Genomic DNA, 13,314 nt, shown 5'->3' with positions numbered 1-13,314 from the left:
ATTGAGCAGAGTTTCCTGCCCCGCCTCCTCTCACCTTCCGAACGGGCTTCCAAACGGGCAATGCCCTGACGGGTCCCCCACAACCTATCCTGCCCATGCCCACACCCCTGTATATGAGGGTGACCCATGTCCCTCACCCTCCATGCTCGAATGGAAGGCCTGTGTGTCCTGAGGGGAGCACCAGACAGGCATCTCTCAGGCCAGGCAGACACCTGCAGTACCTGTTAAGCTCCAAAGCCTGTACATTCCCAAGATGCAACAGGTCACTATGCAAATCAGGCAGCCCTTGCCACACCCTCCCCGCCTCTGGCCTCTGCCGCTTTCCGTACGTGCAGCTCAGCTTTTTCTTACCCAGAGGCAGACTTCCGTTTTAGCAAACAGGTGGGTTGCAGTGGGTCCAGGACGCCATTTGGAGACAAAGCCTGCGGCCCAGTCAAAGGAGGACTACCTGCCACAGGCCATGGGGTCAGAAGCCTACAAAAGGAAGCGCGCCTCGGAATACAGGATCTCACTTGCTCAAGAGCCTTGCCTCCCACCGTGGGAAGCAGCTCTAAAGGAACCTTGCGAAAATCATATTTGGAGCGATACTGCGTCATGCTAGGCAAATTGTGAGTCAGAAAAGCAACTTCATTTTGAGAAGCCCTGACCTACGGGAAGGAAAAGCTTTCAAGGTCAGAAGAGGGACTTTTCCCTGACCGGGAATCGAACCCGGGCCGCGGCGGTGAGAGCGCTGAATCCTGACCACTAGACCACCAGGGAGCCCAGAGCCGTGCAGCAAAAGGTCATACACTGCTCTCCGAGTGACAAAGCTCATGGGGGCTGAAAACATATTTTATTCTACAGCAAATATGAATCGGAACTTAATCCTCATGATGCCACCAGACTGTCTGTCACTTCCAGGCACAGGCCATCCTCTCCCCCTTGCTACTGAACCGATGAATTCCTGCACAATCAGGATCCCCGGGAAAACACAAGAGGGGCACCTAGTGGCTGCTGATGGCGCACAGACAGCTGGTACACCTTCTCTCACCTATCTTGTTATTCAGCTTGCTGGAAGAATACATTGCGCTTAAGCGATTCAAGAGTGCAAAGGAGAAGAGTGCTCAAAAGTAGATGTATGCATCACAGCAAGGTTTTCCAGCAATTTACCTTTCTGTTGAGCTGGTACTGCACTTCCCGCCAACATAGAGCACCTGACTGGGTGGGGGACTGCGTGCGCACAAAGGTGGCTTAGGTCAATGGGGGTAAAGCAACCTGGGGTACAGGAGAACAAGCCCCATTCCTCTGCTTGTATCTATTGGGAGGGGTGCCTTTCTAAAGACCTTCTTTTAAAAAAGATACACAGACAACTTAAGCAATCCATGCTTTAGAGGGATCTTCCCTGACCGGGAATCAAACCCAGGCCGCGGCGGTGAAAGCGCCGAATCCTAGCCACTAGACCACCAGGGAGTAGATGCTCTAGTGTGCCTGCCTTGCTCACCCCCTTATTGTGACTAAGCTAACTCCAATATAAAAATTAACGGTAAAGTCCGAGTGGGAGAAAGTTAGGTGTCACACAGTGTGTTTGTTATAAGCAATTACTTTTAACCTCCTGCAAAAGCCTTTTACCCTTTTAACTCTGCAATCACCTCTTGCTGGACAGCCGGTGCTACAGCAGCAAGCATAAAAAGGGAGTTGAAGAAAGTAAATACTTGGGTCTCACCAGGGTGGCCGAGTGGTTAAGGCGTTGGACTTAAGATCCAATGGACGTTTGTCCGCATGGGTTCGAGCCCCATTCCTGGTATGGGTTTTCAGCAGGTTTGTAGGAACGTGCAGATGCTTTTGAAAAGCATTTTCCTCCGCCCTCCTCGGCCTCCCACTGCCCCTCCGCAACGGTCCCCATTCAAGCCTCAGGTGTGGAGTCTGCTGCTACTCTTCTACCAGCATGGATACTTCCCAGAGCAATGAAGTGCCATCTACACAGAGCCCCTGCCTAGAGAACATACACCTCCTATGTCTTTTTCCACTATAGGGAGCAGGAGAAACTGATTGCTTCCTGGGCAACATGGGTCTGCCGCTAGAATTTGCAGATTTCTCCCCTTTTTTTGATTTACGCCTACAGGCTCTCCCTTCCCAGTGGAGCAGGATCTGCTGATGCAGGCCCGGCTGGCTCAAACGTGCAAAGGGTTCTCCACAGGCCTCTGGGAAAGAAATTGAGCAGAGTTTCCTGCCCCGCCTCCTCTCGCCTTCCGAACGGGCTTCCAAACGGGCAATGCCCTGACGGGTCCCCCACAACCTATCCTGCCCATGCCCACACCCCTGTATATGAGGGTGACCCATGTCCCTCACCCTCCATGCTCGAATGGAAGGCCTGTGTGTCCTGAGGGGAGCACCAGACAGGCATCTCTCAGGCCAGGCAGACACCTGCAGTACCTGTTAAGCTCCAAAGCCTGTACATTCCCAAGATGCAACAGGTCACTATGCAAATCAGGCAGCCCTTGCCACACCCTCCCCGCCTCTGGCCTCTGCCGCTTTCCGTACGTGCAGCTCAGCTTTTTCTTACCCAGAGGCAGACTTCCGTTTTAGCAAACAGGTGGGTTGCAGTGGGTCCAGGACGCCATTTGGAGACAAAGCCTGCGGCCCAGTCAAAGGAGGACTACCTGCCACAGGCCATGGGGTCAGAAGCCTACAAAAGGAAGCGCGCCTCGGAATACAGGATCTCACTTGCTCAAGAGCCTTGCCTCCCACCGTGGGAAGCAGCTCTAAAGGAACCTTGCGAAAATCATATTTGGAGCGAAACTGCGCCATGCTAGGCAAATTGTGAGTCAGAAAAGCAACTTCATTTTGAGAAGCCCTGACCTACGGGAAGGAAAAGCTTTCAAGGTCAGAAGAGGGACTTTTCCCTGACCGGGAATCGAACCCGGGCCGCGGCGGTGAGAGCGCTGAATCCTAACCACTAGACCACCAGGGAGCCCAGAGCCGAGCAGCAAAAGGTCATACACTGCTCTCCGAGTGACAAAGCTCATGGGGGCTGAAAACATATTTTATTCTACAGCAAATTTGAATCGGAACTTAATCCTCATGATGACACCAGACTGTCTGTCACTTCCAGGCACAGGCCATCCTCTCCCCCTTGCTACTGAACCGATGAATTCCTGCACAATCAGGATCCCCGGGAAAACACAAGAGGGGCACCTAGTGGCTGCTGATGGCGCACAGACAGCTGGTACACCTTCTCTCACCTATCTTGTTATTCAGCTTGCTGGAAGAATACATTGCGCTTAAGCGATTCAAGAGTGCAAAGGAGAAGAGTGCTCAAAAGTAGATGTATGCATCACAGCAAGGTTTTCCAGCAATTTACCTTTCTGTTGAGCTGGTACTGCACTTCCCGCCAACATAGAGCACCTGACTGGGTGGGGGACTGCGTGCGCACAAAGGTGGCTTAGGTCAATGGGGGTAAAGCAACCTGGGGTACAGGAGAACAAGCCCCATTCCTCTGCTTGTATCTATTGGGAGGGGTGCCTTTCTAAAGACCTTCTTTTAAAAAAGATACACAGACAACTTAAGCAATCCATGCTTTAGAGGGATCTTCCCTGACCGGGAATCAAACCCAGGCCGCGGCGGTGAAAGCGCCGAATCCTAGCCACTAGACCACCAGGGAGGAGATGCTCTAGTGTGCCTGCCTTGCTCACCCCATTATTGTGACTAAGCTAACTCCAATATAAAGATTAACGGTAAAGTCCGAGTGAGAGAAAGTTAGGTGTCACACAGTGTGTTTGTTATAAGCAATTACTTTTAACCTCCTGCAAAAGCCTTTTAACTCTTCAATCACCTCTTTCTGGACAGCCGGTGCTACAGCAGCAAACATAAAAAGGGAGTTGAAGAAAGTAAATCCTTGGGTCTCACCAGGGTGGCCGAGTGGTTAAGGCGTTGGACTTAAGATCCAATGGACGTTTGTCCGCATGGGTTCGAGCCCCATTCCTGGTATGGGTTTTCAGCAGGTTTGTAGGAACATGCAGATGCTTTTGAAAAACATTTTCCTCTGCCCTCCTCCGCCTCCCACTGCCCCTCCCCAACGGTCCCCATTCAAGCCTCAGGAGTGGGGTCTGCTGCTACTCTTCTACCAGCATGGATGCTTCCCAGAGCAATGAAGTGCCATCTACACAGAGCCCCTGCCTAGAGAAATACACCTCCTATGTCTCTTTCCACTATAGGGAGCAGGAGAAACTGATTGCTTCCTGGGCAACATGGGTCTGCCGCTAGAATTTGTTAACCCGGCTCTTGCAGATTTCTCCCCTTTTTACGCCTACAGGCTCACCCTTCCCAGTGGAGCAGGATCTGCTGATGCAGGCCCGGCTGGCTCAAACGTGCAAAGCGTTCTCCACAGGCCTCTGGGAAAGAAATTGAGCAGAGTTTCCTGCCCCGTCTCCTCTCGCCTTCCCAACGGGCTTCCAAACGGGCAATGCCCTGACGGGTCCCCCACAACCTATCCTGCCCATGCCCACACCCCTGTATATGAGGGTGACCCATGTCCCTCACCCTCCATGCTCGAATGGAAGGCCTGTGTGTCCTGAGGGGAGCACCAGACAGGCATCTCTCAGGCCAGGCAGACACCTGCAGTACCTGTTAAGCTCCAAAGCCTGTACATTCCCAAGATGCAACAGGTCACTATGCAAATCAGGCAGCCCTTGCCACACCCTCCCCGCCTCTGGCCTCTGCCGCTTTCCGTACGTGCAGCTCAGCTTTTTCTTACCCAGAGGCAGACTTCCGTTTTAGCAAACAGGTGGGTTGCAGTGGGTCCAGGACGCCATTTGGAGACAAAGCCTGCGGCCCAGTCAAAGGAGGACTACCTGCCACAGGCCATGGGGTCAGAAGCCTACAAAAGGAAGCGCGCCTCGGAATACAGGATCTCACTTGCTCAAGAGCCTTGCCTCCCACCATGGGAAGCAGCTCTAAAGGAACCTTGCAAAAATCATATTTTGAGCGATACTGCGTCATGCTAGGCAAATTGTGAGTCAGAAAAGCAACTTCATTTTGAGAAGCCCTGACCTACGGGAAGGAAAAGCTTTCAAGGTCAGAAGAGGGACTTTTCCCTGACCGGGAATCGACCCCAGGCTGCGGCGGTGAGAGCGCCGAATCCTAACCACTAGACCACCAGGGAGCCCAGAGCCATGCAGCAAAAGTTCATACACTGCTCTCCGAGTGACAAAGCTCATGGGGGCTGAAAACATATTTTATTCTACAGCAAATATGAATCGGAACTTAATCCTCATGATGCCACCAGACTGCCTGTCACTTCCAGGCACAGGCCATCCTCTCCCCCTTGCTACTGAACCGATGAATTCCTGCACAATCAGGATCCCCGGGAAAACACAAGAGGGACACCTAGTGGCTGCTGATGGCGCACAGACAGCTGGTACACCTTCTCTCACCTATCTCGTTATTCAGCTTGCTGGAAGAATACATTGCACTTAAGCGATTCAAGAGTGCAAAGGAGAAGAGTGCTCCAAAGTAGATGTATGCATCACAGCAGGGTTTTCCAGCAATTTACCTTTCTGTTGAGCTGGTACTGCACTTCACGCCAACATAGAGCACCTGACTGGGTGGGGGACTGCGTGCGCACAAAGGTGGCTTAAGTCAATGGGGGCAAAGCAACCTGGGGCACAGGAGAACAAGCCCCATTCCTCCGCTTTCATCTATTGGGAGGGGTGCCTTTTTAAAGACCTTCTTTTAAAAAAGATACACAGACAAATTAAGCAATCTATGCTTTAGAGGGATCTTCCCTGACCGGGAATCGAACCCGGGCCGCGGCGGTGAAAGCGCCGAATCCTAGCCACTAGACCACCAGGGAGTAGATGCTCTAGTGTGCCTGCCTTGCTCACCCACTTATTGTGACTAAGCTAACTCCAATATAAAAATTAACGGTAAAGTCCGAGTGGGAGAAAGTTAGGTGTCACACAGTGTGTTTGTTATAAGCAATTACTTTTAACCTCTTGCAAAAGCCTTTTAACTCTGCAATCACCTCTTGCTGGACAGCTGGTGCTACAGCAGCAAGCATAAAAAGGGAGTTGAAGAAAGTAAATCCTTGGGTCTCACCAGGGTGGCCGAGTGGGTAAGGCGTTGGACTTAAGATCCAATGGACGTTTGTCTGCATGGGTTCGAGCCCCATTCCTGGTATGGGTTTTCAGCAGGTTTGTAGGAACGTGCAGATGCTTTTGAAAAGCATTTTCCTCCACCCTCCTCGGCCTCCCACTGCCCCTCCCCAACGGTCCCCATTCAAGCCTCAGGTGTGGAGTCTGCTGCTACTCTTCTACCAGCATGGATGCTTCCCAGAGCAATGAAGTGCCATCTACACAGAGCCCCTGCCTAGAGAAATACACCTCCTATGTCTTTTTCCACTATAGGGAGCAGGAGAAACTGATTGCTTCCTGGGCAACATGGGTCTGCCGCTAGAATTTGCAGATTTCTCCCCTTTTTTTGATTTACGCCTACAGGCTCTCCCTTCCCAGTGGAGCAGGATCTGCTGATGCAGGCCCGGCTGGCTCAAACGTGCAAAGGGTTCTCCACAGGCCTCTGGGAAAGAAATTGAGCAGAGTTTCCTGCCCCGCCTCCTCCTGCCTTCCGAACGGGCTTCCTGACGGGTCCCCCACAACCTATCCTGCCCATGCCCACACCCCTGTATATGAGGGTGACCCATGTCCCTCACCCTCCATGCTCGAATGGAAGGCCTGTGTGTCCTGAGGGGAGCACCAGACAGGCATCTCTCAGGCCAGGCAGACACCTGCAGTACCTGTTAAGTTCCAAAGCCTGTACATTCCCAAGATGCAACAGGTCACTATGCAAATCAGGCAGCCCTTGCCACACCCTCCCCGCCTCTGGCCTCTGCCGCTTTCGGTACGTGCAGCTCAGCTTTTTCTTACCCAGAGGCAGTCTTCCATTTTAGCAAACAGGTGGGTTGCAGTGGGTCCAGGACGCCATTTGGAGACAAAGCCTGCGGCCCAGTCAAAGGAGGACTACCTGCCACAGGCCATGGGGTCAGAAGCCTACAAAAGGAAGCGCGCCTCGGAATACAGGATCTCACTTGCTCAAGAGCCTTGCCTCCCACCGTGGGAAGCAGCTCTAAAGGAACCTTGCGAAAATCATATTTTGAGCGATACTGCGTCATGCTAGGCAAATTGTGAGTCAGAAAAGCAACTTCATTTTGAGAAGCCCTGACCTACGGGAAGGAAAAGCTTTCAAGGTCAGAAGAGGGACTTTTCCCTGACCGGGAATCGAACCCGGGCCGCGGCGGTGAGAGCGCCGAATCCTAACCACTAGACCACCAGGGAACCCAGAGCTGTGCAGCAAAAGTTCATACACTGCTCTCCGAGTGACAAAGCTCATGGGGGCTGAAAACATATTTTATTCTACAGCAAATATGAATCGGAACTTAATCCTCATGATGCCACCAGACTGCCTGTCACTTCCAGGCACAGGCCATCCTCTCCCCCTTGCTACTGAACCGATGAATTCCTGCACAATCAGGATCCCCGGGAAAACACAAGAGGGACACCTAGTGGCTGCTGATGGCGCACAGACAGCTGGTACACCTTCTCTCACCTATCTCGTTATTCAGCTTGCTGGAAGAATACATTGCGCTTAAGCGATTCAAGAGTGCAAAGGAGAAGAGTGCTCCAAAGTAGATGTATGCATCACAGCAGGGTTTTCCAGCAATTTACCTTTCTGTTGAGCTGGTACTGCACTTCACGCCAACATAGAGCACCTGACTGGGTGGGGGACTGCGTGCGCACAAAGGTGGCTTAGGTCAATGGGGGCAAAGCAACCTGGGGCACAGGAGAACAAGCCCCATTCCTCCGCTTTCATCTATTGGGAGGGGTGCCTTTTTAAAGACCTTCTTTTAAAAAAGATACACAGACAAATTAAGCAATCTATGCTTTAGAGGGATCTTCCCTGACCGGGAATCGAACCCGGGCCACGGCGGTGAAAGCGCCGAATCCTAGCCACTAGACCACCAGGGAGTAGATGCTCTAGTGTGCCTTCCTTGCTCACCCCCTTATTGTGACTAAGCTAACTCCAATATAAAAATTAACGGTAAAGTCCGAGTGGGAGAAAGTTAGGTGTCACACAGTGTGTTTGTTATAAGCAATTACTTTTAACCTCCTGCAAAAGCCTTTTACCCTTTTAACTCTGCAATCACCTCTTGCTGGACAGCCGGTGCGACAGCAGCAAGCATAAAAAGGGAGTTGAAGAAAGTAAATACTTGGGTCTCACCAGGGTGGCCGAGTGGTTAAGGCGTTGGACTTAAGATCCAATGGACGTTTGTCTGCATGGGTTCGAGCCCCATTCCTGGTATGGGTTTTCAGCAGGTTTGTAGGAACGTGCAGATGCTTTTGAAAAGCATTTTCCTCCGCCCTCCTCGGCCTCCCACTGCCCCTCCGAAACGGTCCCCATTCAAGCCTCAGGTGTGGAGTCTGCTGCTACTCTTCTACCAGCATGGATACTTCCCAGAGCAATGAAGTGCCATCTACACAGAGCCCCTGCCTAGAGAACATACACCTCCTATGTCTTTTTCCACTATAGGGAGCAGGAGAAACTGATTGCTTCCTGGGCAACATGGGTCTGCCGCTAGAATTTGCAGATTTCTCCCCTTTTTTTGATTTACGCCTACAGGCTCTCCCTTCCCAGTGGAGCAGGATCTGCTGATGCAGGCCCGGCTGGCTCAAACGTGCAAAGGGTTCTCCACAGGCCTCTGGGAAAGAAATTGAGCAGAGTTTCCTGCCCCGCCTCCTCTCACCTTCCGAACGGGCTTCCAAACGGGCAATGCCCTGACGGGTCCCCCACAACCTATCCTGCCCATGCCCACACCCCTGTATATGAGGGTGACCCATGTCCCTCACCCTCCATGCTCGAATGGAAGGGCTGTGTGTCCTGAGGGGAGCACCAGACAGGCATCTCTCAGGCCAAGCAGACACCTGCAGTACCTGTTAAGCTCCAAAGCCTGTACATTCCCAAGATGCAACAGGTCACTATGCAAATCAGGCAGCCCTTGCCACACCCTCCCCGCCTCTGGCCTCTGCCGCTTTCCGTACGTGCAGCTCAGCTTTTTCTTACCCAGAGGCAGACTTCCGTTTTAGCAAACAGGTGGGTTGCAGTGGGTCCAGGACGCCATTTGGAGACAAAGCCTGCGGCCCAGTCAAAGGAGGACTACCTGCCACAGGCCATGGGGTCAGAAGCCTACAAAAGGAAGCGCGCCTCGGAATACAGGATCTCACTTGCTCAAGAGCCTTGCCTCCCACCGTGGGAAGCAGCTCTAAAGGAACCTTGCGAAAATCATATTTGGAGCGAAACTGCGCCATGCTAGGCAAATTGTGAGTCAGAAAAGCAACTTCATTTTGAGAAGCCCTGACCTACGGGAAGGAAAAGCTTTCAAGGTCAGAAGAGGGACTTTTCCCTGACCGGGAATCGAACCCGGGCCGCGGCGGTGAGAGCGCTGAATCCTAACCACTAGACCACCAGGGAGCCCAGAGCCGAGCAGCAAAAGGTCATACACTGCTCTCCGAGTGACAAAGCTCATGGGGGCTGAAAACATATTTTATTCTACAGCAAATTTGAATCGGAACTTAATCCTCATGATGCCACCAGACTGTCTGTCACTTCCAGGCACAGGCCATCCTCTCCCCCTTGCTACTGAACCGATGAATTCCTGCACAATCAGGATCCCCGGGAAAACACAAGAGGGGCACCTAGTGGCTGCTGATGGCGCACAGACAGCTGGTACACCTTCTCTCACCTATCTTGTTATTCAGCTTGCTGGAAGAATACATTGCGCTTAAGCGATTCAAGAGTGCAAAGGAGAAGAGTGCTCAAAAGTAGATGTATGCATCACAGCAAGGTTTTCCAGCAATTTACCTTTCTGTTGAGCTGGTACTGCACTTCCCGCCAACATAGAGCACCTGACTGGGTGGGGGACTGCGTGCGCACAAAGGTGGCTTAGGTCAATGGGGGTAAAGCAACCTGGGGTACAGGAGAACAAGCCCCATTCCTCTGCTTGTATCTATTGGGAGGGGTGCCTTTCTAAAGACCTTCTTTTAAAAAAGATACACAGACAACTTAAGCAATCCATGCTTTAGAGGGATCTTCCCTGACCGGGAATCAAACCCAGGCCGCGGCGGTGAAAGCGCCGAATCCTAGCCACTAGACCACCAGGGAGGAGATGCTCTAGTGTGCCTGCCTTGCTCACCCCATTATTGTGACTAAGCTAACTCCAATATAAAGATTAACGGTAAAGTCCGAGTGAGAGAAAGTTAGGTGTCACACAGTGTGTTTGTTATAAGCAATTACTTTTAACCTCCTGCAAAAGCCTTTTAACTCTTCAATCACCTCTTTCTGGACAGCCGGTGCTACAGCAGCAAACATAAAAAGGGAGTTGAAGAAAGTAAATCCTTGGGTCTCACCAGGGTGGCCGAGTGGTTAAGGCGTTGGACTTAAGATCCAATGGACGTTTGTCCGCATGGGTTCGAGCCCCATTCCTGGTATGGGTTTTCAGCAGGTTTGTAGGAACATGCAGATGCTTTTGAAAAACATTTTCCTCTGCCCTCCTCCGCCTCCCACTGCCCCTCCCCAACGGTCCCCATTCAAGCCTCAGGAGTGGGGTCTGCTGCTACTCTTCTACCAGCATGGATGCTTCCCAGAGCAATGAAGTGCCATCTACACAGAGCCCCTGCCTAGAGAAATACACCTCCTATGTCTCTTTCCACTATAGGGAGCAGGAGAAACTGATTGCTTCCTGGGCAACATGGGTCTGCCGCTAGAATTTGTTAACCCGGCTCTTGCAGATTTCTCCCCTTTTTACGCCTACAGGCTCACCCTTCCCAGTGGAGCAGGATCTGCTGATGCAGGCCCGGCTGGCTCAAACGTGCAAAGCGTTCTCCACAGGCCTCTGGGAAAGAAATTGAGCAGAGTTTCCTGCCCCGTCTCCTCTCGCCTTCCCAACGGGCTTCCAAACGGGCAATGCCCTGACGGGTCCCCCACAACCTATCCTGCCCATGCCCACACCCCTGTATATGAGGGTGACCCATGTCCCTCACCCTCCATGCTCGAATGGAAGGCCTGTGTGTCCTGAGGGGAGCACCAGACAGGCATCTCTCAGGCCAGGCAGACACCTGCAGTACCTGTTAAGCTCCAAAGCCTGTACATTCCCAAGATGCAACAGGTCACTATGCAAATCAGGCAGCCCTTGCCACACCCTCCCCGCCTCTGGCCTCTGCCGCTTTCCGTACGTGCAGCTCAGCTTTTTCTTACCCAGAGGCAGACTTCCGTTTTAGCAAACAGGTGGGTTGCAGTGGGTCCAGGACGCCATTTGGAGACAAAGCCTGCGGCCCAGTCAAAGGAGGACTACCTGCCACAGGCCATGGGGTCAGAAGCCTACAAAAGGAAGCGCGCCTCGGAATACAGGATCTCACTTGCTCAAGAGCCTTGCCTCCCACCATGGGAAGCAGCTCTAAAGGAACCTTGCAAAAATCATATTTTGAGCGATACTGCGTCATGCTAGGCAAATTGTGAGTCAGAAAAGCAACTTCATTTTGAGAAGCCCTGACCTACGGGAAGGAAAAGCTTTCAAGGTCAGAAGAGGGACTTTTCCCTGACCGGGAATCGACCCCAGGCTGCGGCGGTGAGAGCGCCGAATCCTAACCACTAGACCACCAGGGAGCCCAGAGCCATGCAGCAAAAGTTCATACACTGCTCTCCGAGTGACAAAGCTCATGGGGGCTGAAAACATATTTTATTCTACAGCAAATATGAATCGGAACTTAATCCTCATGATGCCACCAGACTGCCTGTCACTTCCAGGCACAGGCCATCCTCTCCCCCTTGCTACTGAACCGATGAATTCCTGCACAATCAGGATCCCCGGGAAAACACAAGAGGGACACCTAGTGGCTGCTGATGGCGCACAGACAGCTGGTACACCTTCTCTCACCTATCTCGTTATTCAGCTTGCTGGAAGAATACATTGCACTTAAGCGATTCAAGAGTGCAAAGGAGAAGAGTGCTCCAAAGTAGATGTATGCATCACAGCAGGGTTTTCCAGCAATTTACCTTTCTGTTGAGCTGGTACTGCACTTCACGCCAACATAGAGCACCTGACTGGGTGGGGGACTGCGTGCGCACAAAGGTGGCTTAAGTCAATGGGGGCAAAGCAACCTGGGGCACAGGAGAACAAGCCCCATTCCTCCGCTTTCATCTATTGGGAGGGGTGCCTTTTTAAAGACCTTCTTTTAAAAAAGATACACAGACAAATTAAGCAATCTATGCTTTAGAGGGATCTTCCCTGACCGGGAATCGAACCCGGGCCGCGGCAGTGAAAGCGCCGAATCCTAGCCACTAGACCACCAGGGAGTAGATGCTCTAGTGTGCCTGCCTTGCTCACCCACTTATTGTGACTAAGCTAACTCCAATATAAAAATTAACGGTAAAGTCCGAGTGGGAGAAAGTTAGGTGTCACACAGTGTGTTTGTTATAAGCAATTACTTTTAACCTCTTGCAAAAGCCTTTTAACTCTGCAATCACCTCTTGCTGGACAGCTGGTGCTACAGCAGCAAGCATAAAAAGGGAGTTGAAGAAAGTAAATCCTTGGGTCTCACCAGGGTGGCCGAGTGGGTAAGGCGTTGGACTTAAGATCCAATGGACGTTTGTCTGCATGGGTTCGAGCCCCATTCCTGGTATGGGTTTTCAGCAGGTTTGTAGGAACGTGCAGATGCTTTTGAAAAGCATTTTCCTCCACCCTCCTCGGCCTCCCACTGCCCCTCCCCAACGGTCCCCATTCAAGCCTCAGGTGTGGAGTCTGCTGCTACTCTTCTACCAGCATGGATGCTTCCCAGAGCAATGAAGTGCCATCTACACAGAGCCCCTGCCTAGAGAAATACACCTCCTATGTCTTTTTCCACTATAGGGAGCAGGAGAAACTGATTGCTTCCTGGGCAACATGGGTCTGCCGCTAGAATTTGCAGATTTCTCCCCTTTTTTTGATTTACGCCTACAGGCTCTCCCTTCCCAGTGGAGCAGGATCTGCTGATGCAGGCCCGGCTGGCTCAAACGTGCAAAGGGTTCTCCACAGGCCTCTGGGAAAGAAATTGAGCAGAGTTTCCTGCCCCGCCTCCTCCTGCCTTCCGAACGGGCTTCCTGACGGGTCCCCCACAACCTATCCTGCCCATGCCCACACCCCTGTATATGAGGGTGACCCATGTCCCTCACCCTCCATGCTCGAATGGAAGGCCTGTGTGTCCTGAGGGGAGCACCAGACAGGCATCTCTCAGGCCAGGCAGACACCTGCAG

The 13,314-nt window shown here is 52.2% G+C and overlaps 18 non-coding genes across 18 annotated transcripts; 6 read left to right on the top strand and 12 right to left on the bottom strand.

Moving 5' to 3' along the window:
• Positions 1-687: 687 nt before the first annotated feature.
• Positions 688-759, bottom strand: TRNAE-CUC (transfer RNA glutamic acid (anticodon CUC)). The gene has a single exon. It is a non-coding gene; the product is annotated as a tRNA-Glu (tRNA).
• A 618-nt stretch (positions 760-1,377) lies between these two features.
• On the bottom strand, positions 1,378-1,449 carry TRNAE-UUC (transfer RNA glutamic acid (anticodon UUC)). The gene has a single exon. It is a non-coding gene; the product is annotated as a tRNA-Glu (tRNA).
• Positions 1,450-1,700: 251 nt separating this feature from the next.
• On the top strand, positions 1,701-1,783 carry TRNAL-UAA (transfer RNA leucine (anticodon UAA)). Its single transcript has one exon. It is a non-coding gene; the product is annotated as a tRNA-Leu (tRNA).
• A 1,095-nt stretch (positions 1,784-2,878) lies between these two features.
• TRNAE-CUC (transfer RNA glutamic acid (anticodon CUC)) lies at positions 2,879-2,950 on the bottom strand. Its single transcript has one exon. It is a non-coding gene; the product is annotated as a tRNA-Glu (tRNA).
• Positions 2,951-3,568: 618 nt separating this feature from the next.
• TRNAE-UUC (transfer RNA glutamic acid (anticodon UUC)) lies at positions 3,569-3,640 on the bottom strand. Its single transcript has one exon. It is a non-coding gene; the product is annotated as a tRNA-Glu (tRNA).
• A 243-nt stretch (positions 3,641-3,883) lies between these two features.
• On the top strand, positions 3,884-3,966 carry TRNAL-UAA (transfer RNA leucine (anticodon UAA)). Its single transcript has one exon. It is a non-coding gene; the product is annotated as a tRNA-Leu (tRNA).
• A 1,102-nt stretch (positions 3,967-5,068) lies between these two features.
• TRNAE-CUC (transfer RNA glutamic acid (anticodon CUC)) lies at positions 5,069-5,140 on the bottom strand. Its single transcript has one exon. It is a non-coding gene; the product is annotated as a tRNA-Glu (tRNA).
• A 618-nt stretch (positions 5,141-5,758) lies between these two features.
• Positions 5,759-5,830, bottom strand: TRNAE-UUC (transfer RNA glutamic acid (anticodon UUC)). Its single transcript has one exon. It is a non-coding gene; the product is annotated as a tRNA-Glu (tRNA).
• A 243-nt stretch (positions 5,831-6,073) lies between these two features.
• Positions 6,074-6,156, top strand: TRNAL-UAA (transfer RNA leucine (anticodon UAA)). The gene has a single exon. It is a non-coding gene; the product is annotated as a tRNA-Leu (tRNA).
• A 1,079-nt stretch (positions 6,157-7,235) lies between these two features.
• TRNAE-CUC (transfer RNA glutamic acid (anticodon CUC)) lies at positions 7,236-7,307 on the bottom strand. The gene has a single exon. It is a non-coding gene; the product is annotated as a tRNA-Glu (tRNA).
• Positions 7,308-7,925: 618 nt separating this feature from the next.
• Positions 7,926-7,997, bottom strand: TRNAE-UUC (transfer RNA glutamic acid (anticodon UUC)). The gene has a single exon. It is a non-coding gene; the product is annotated as a tRNA-Glu (tRNA).
• Positions 7,998-8,248: 251 nt separating this feature from the next.
• TRNAL-UAA (transfer RNA leucine (anticodon UAA)) lies at positions 8,249-8,331 on the top strand. Its single transcript has one exon. It is a non-coding gene; the product is annotated as a tRNA-Leu (tRNA).
• Positions 8,332-9,426: 1,095 nt separating this feature from the next.
• Positions 9,427-9,498, bottom strand: TRNAE-CUC (transfer RNA glutamic acid (anticodon CUC)). Its single transcript has one exon. It is a non-coding gene; the product is annotated as a tRNA-Glu (tRNA).
• Positions 9,499-10,116: 618 nt separating this feature from the next.
• On the bottom strand, positions 10,117-10,188 carry TRNAE-UUC (transfer RNA glutamic acid (anticodon UUC)). Its single transcript has one exon. It is a non-coding gene; the product is annotated as a tRNA-Glu (tRNA).
• Positions 10,189-10,431: 243 nt separating this feature from the next.
• TRNAL-UAA (transfer RNA leucine (anticodon UAA)) lies at positions 10,432-10,514 on the top strand. The gene has a single exon. It is a non-coding gene; the product is annotated as a tRNA-Leu (tRNA).
• Positions 10,515-11,616: 1,102 nt separating this feature from the next.
• TRNAE-CUC (transfer RNA glutamic acid (anticodon CUC)) lies at positions 11,617-11,688 on the bottom strand. The gene has a single exon. It is a non-coding gene; the product is annotated as a tRNA-Glu (tRNA).
• A 618-nt stretch (positions 11,689-12,306) lies between these two features.
• On the bottom strand, positions 12,307-12,378 carry TRNAE-UUC (transfer RNA glutamic acid (anticodon UUC)). Its single transcript has one exon. It is a non-coding gene; the product is annotated as a tRNA-Glu (tRNA).
• A 243-nt stretch (positions 12,379-12,621) lies between these two features.
• TRNAL-UAA (transfer RNA leucine (anticodon UAA)) lies at positions 12,622-12,704 on the top strand. The gene has a single exon. It is a non-coding gene; the product is annotated as a tRNA-Leu (tRNA).
• The last annotated feature ends 610 nt before the right edge of the window (positions 12,705-13,314 follow it).

Source organism: Lissotriton vulgaris, chromosome 4_1, assembly GCF_964263255.1.
Source record: "Lissotriton vulgaris chromosome 4_1, aLisVul1.2, whole genome shotgun sequence".
Taxonomy (NCBI): domain Eukaryota; kingdom Metazoa; phylum Chordata; class Amphibia; order Caudata; family Salamandridae; genus Lissotriton; species Lissotriton vulgaris.
Note: the sequence above shows the minus strand (reverse complement) of the source record. Positions and strands in the feature narration are given on the sequence as shown.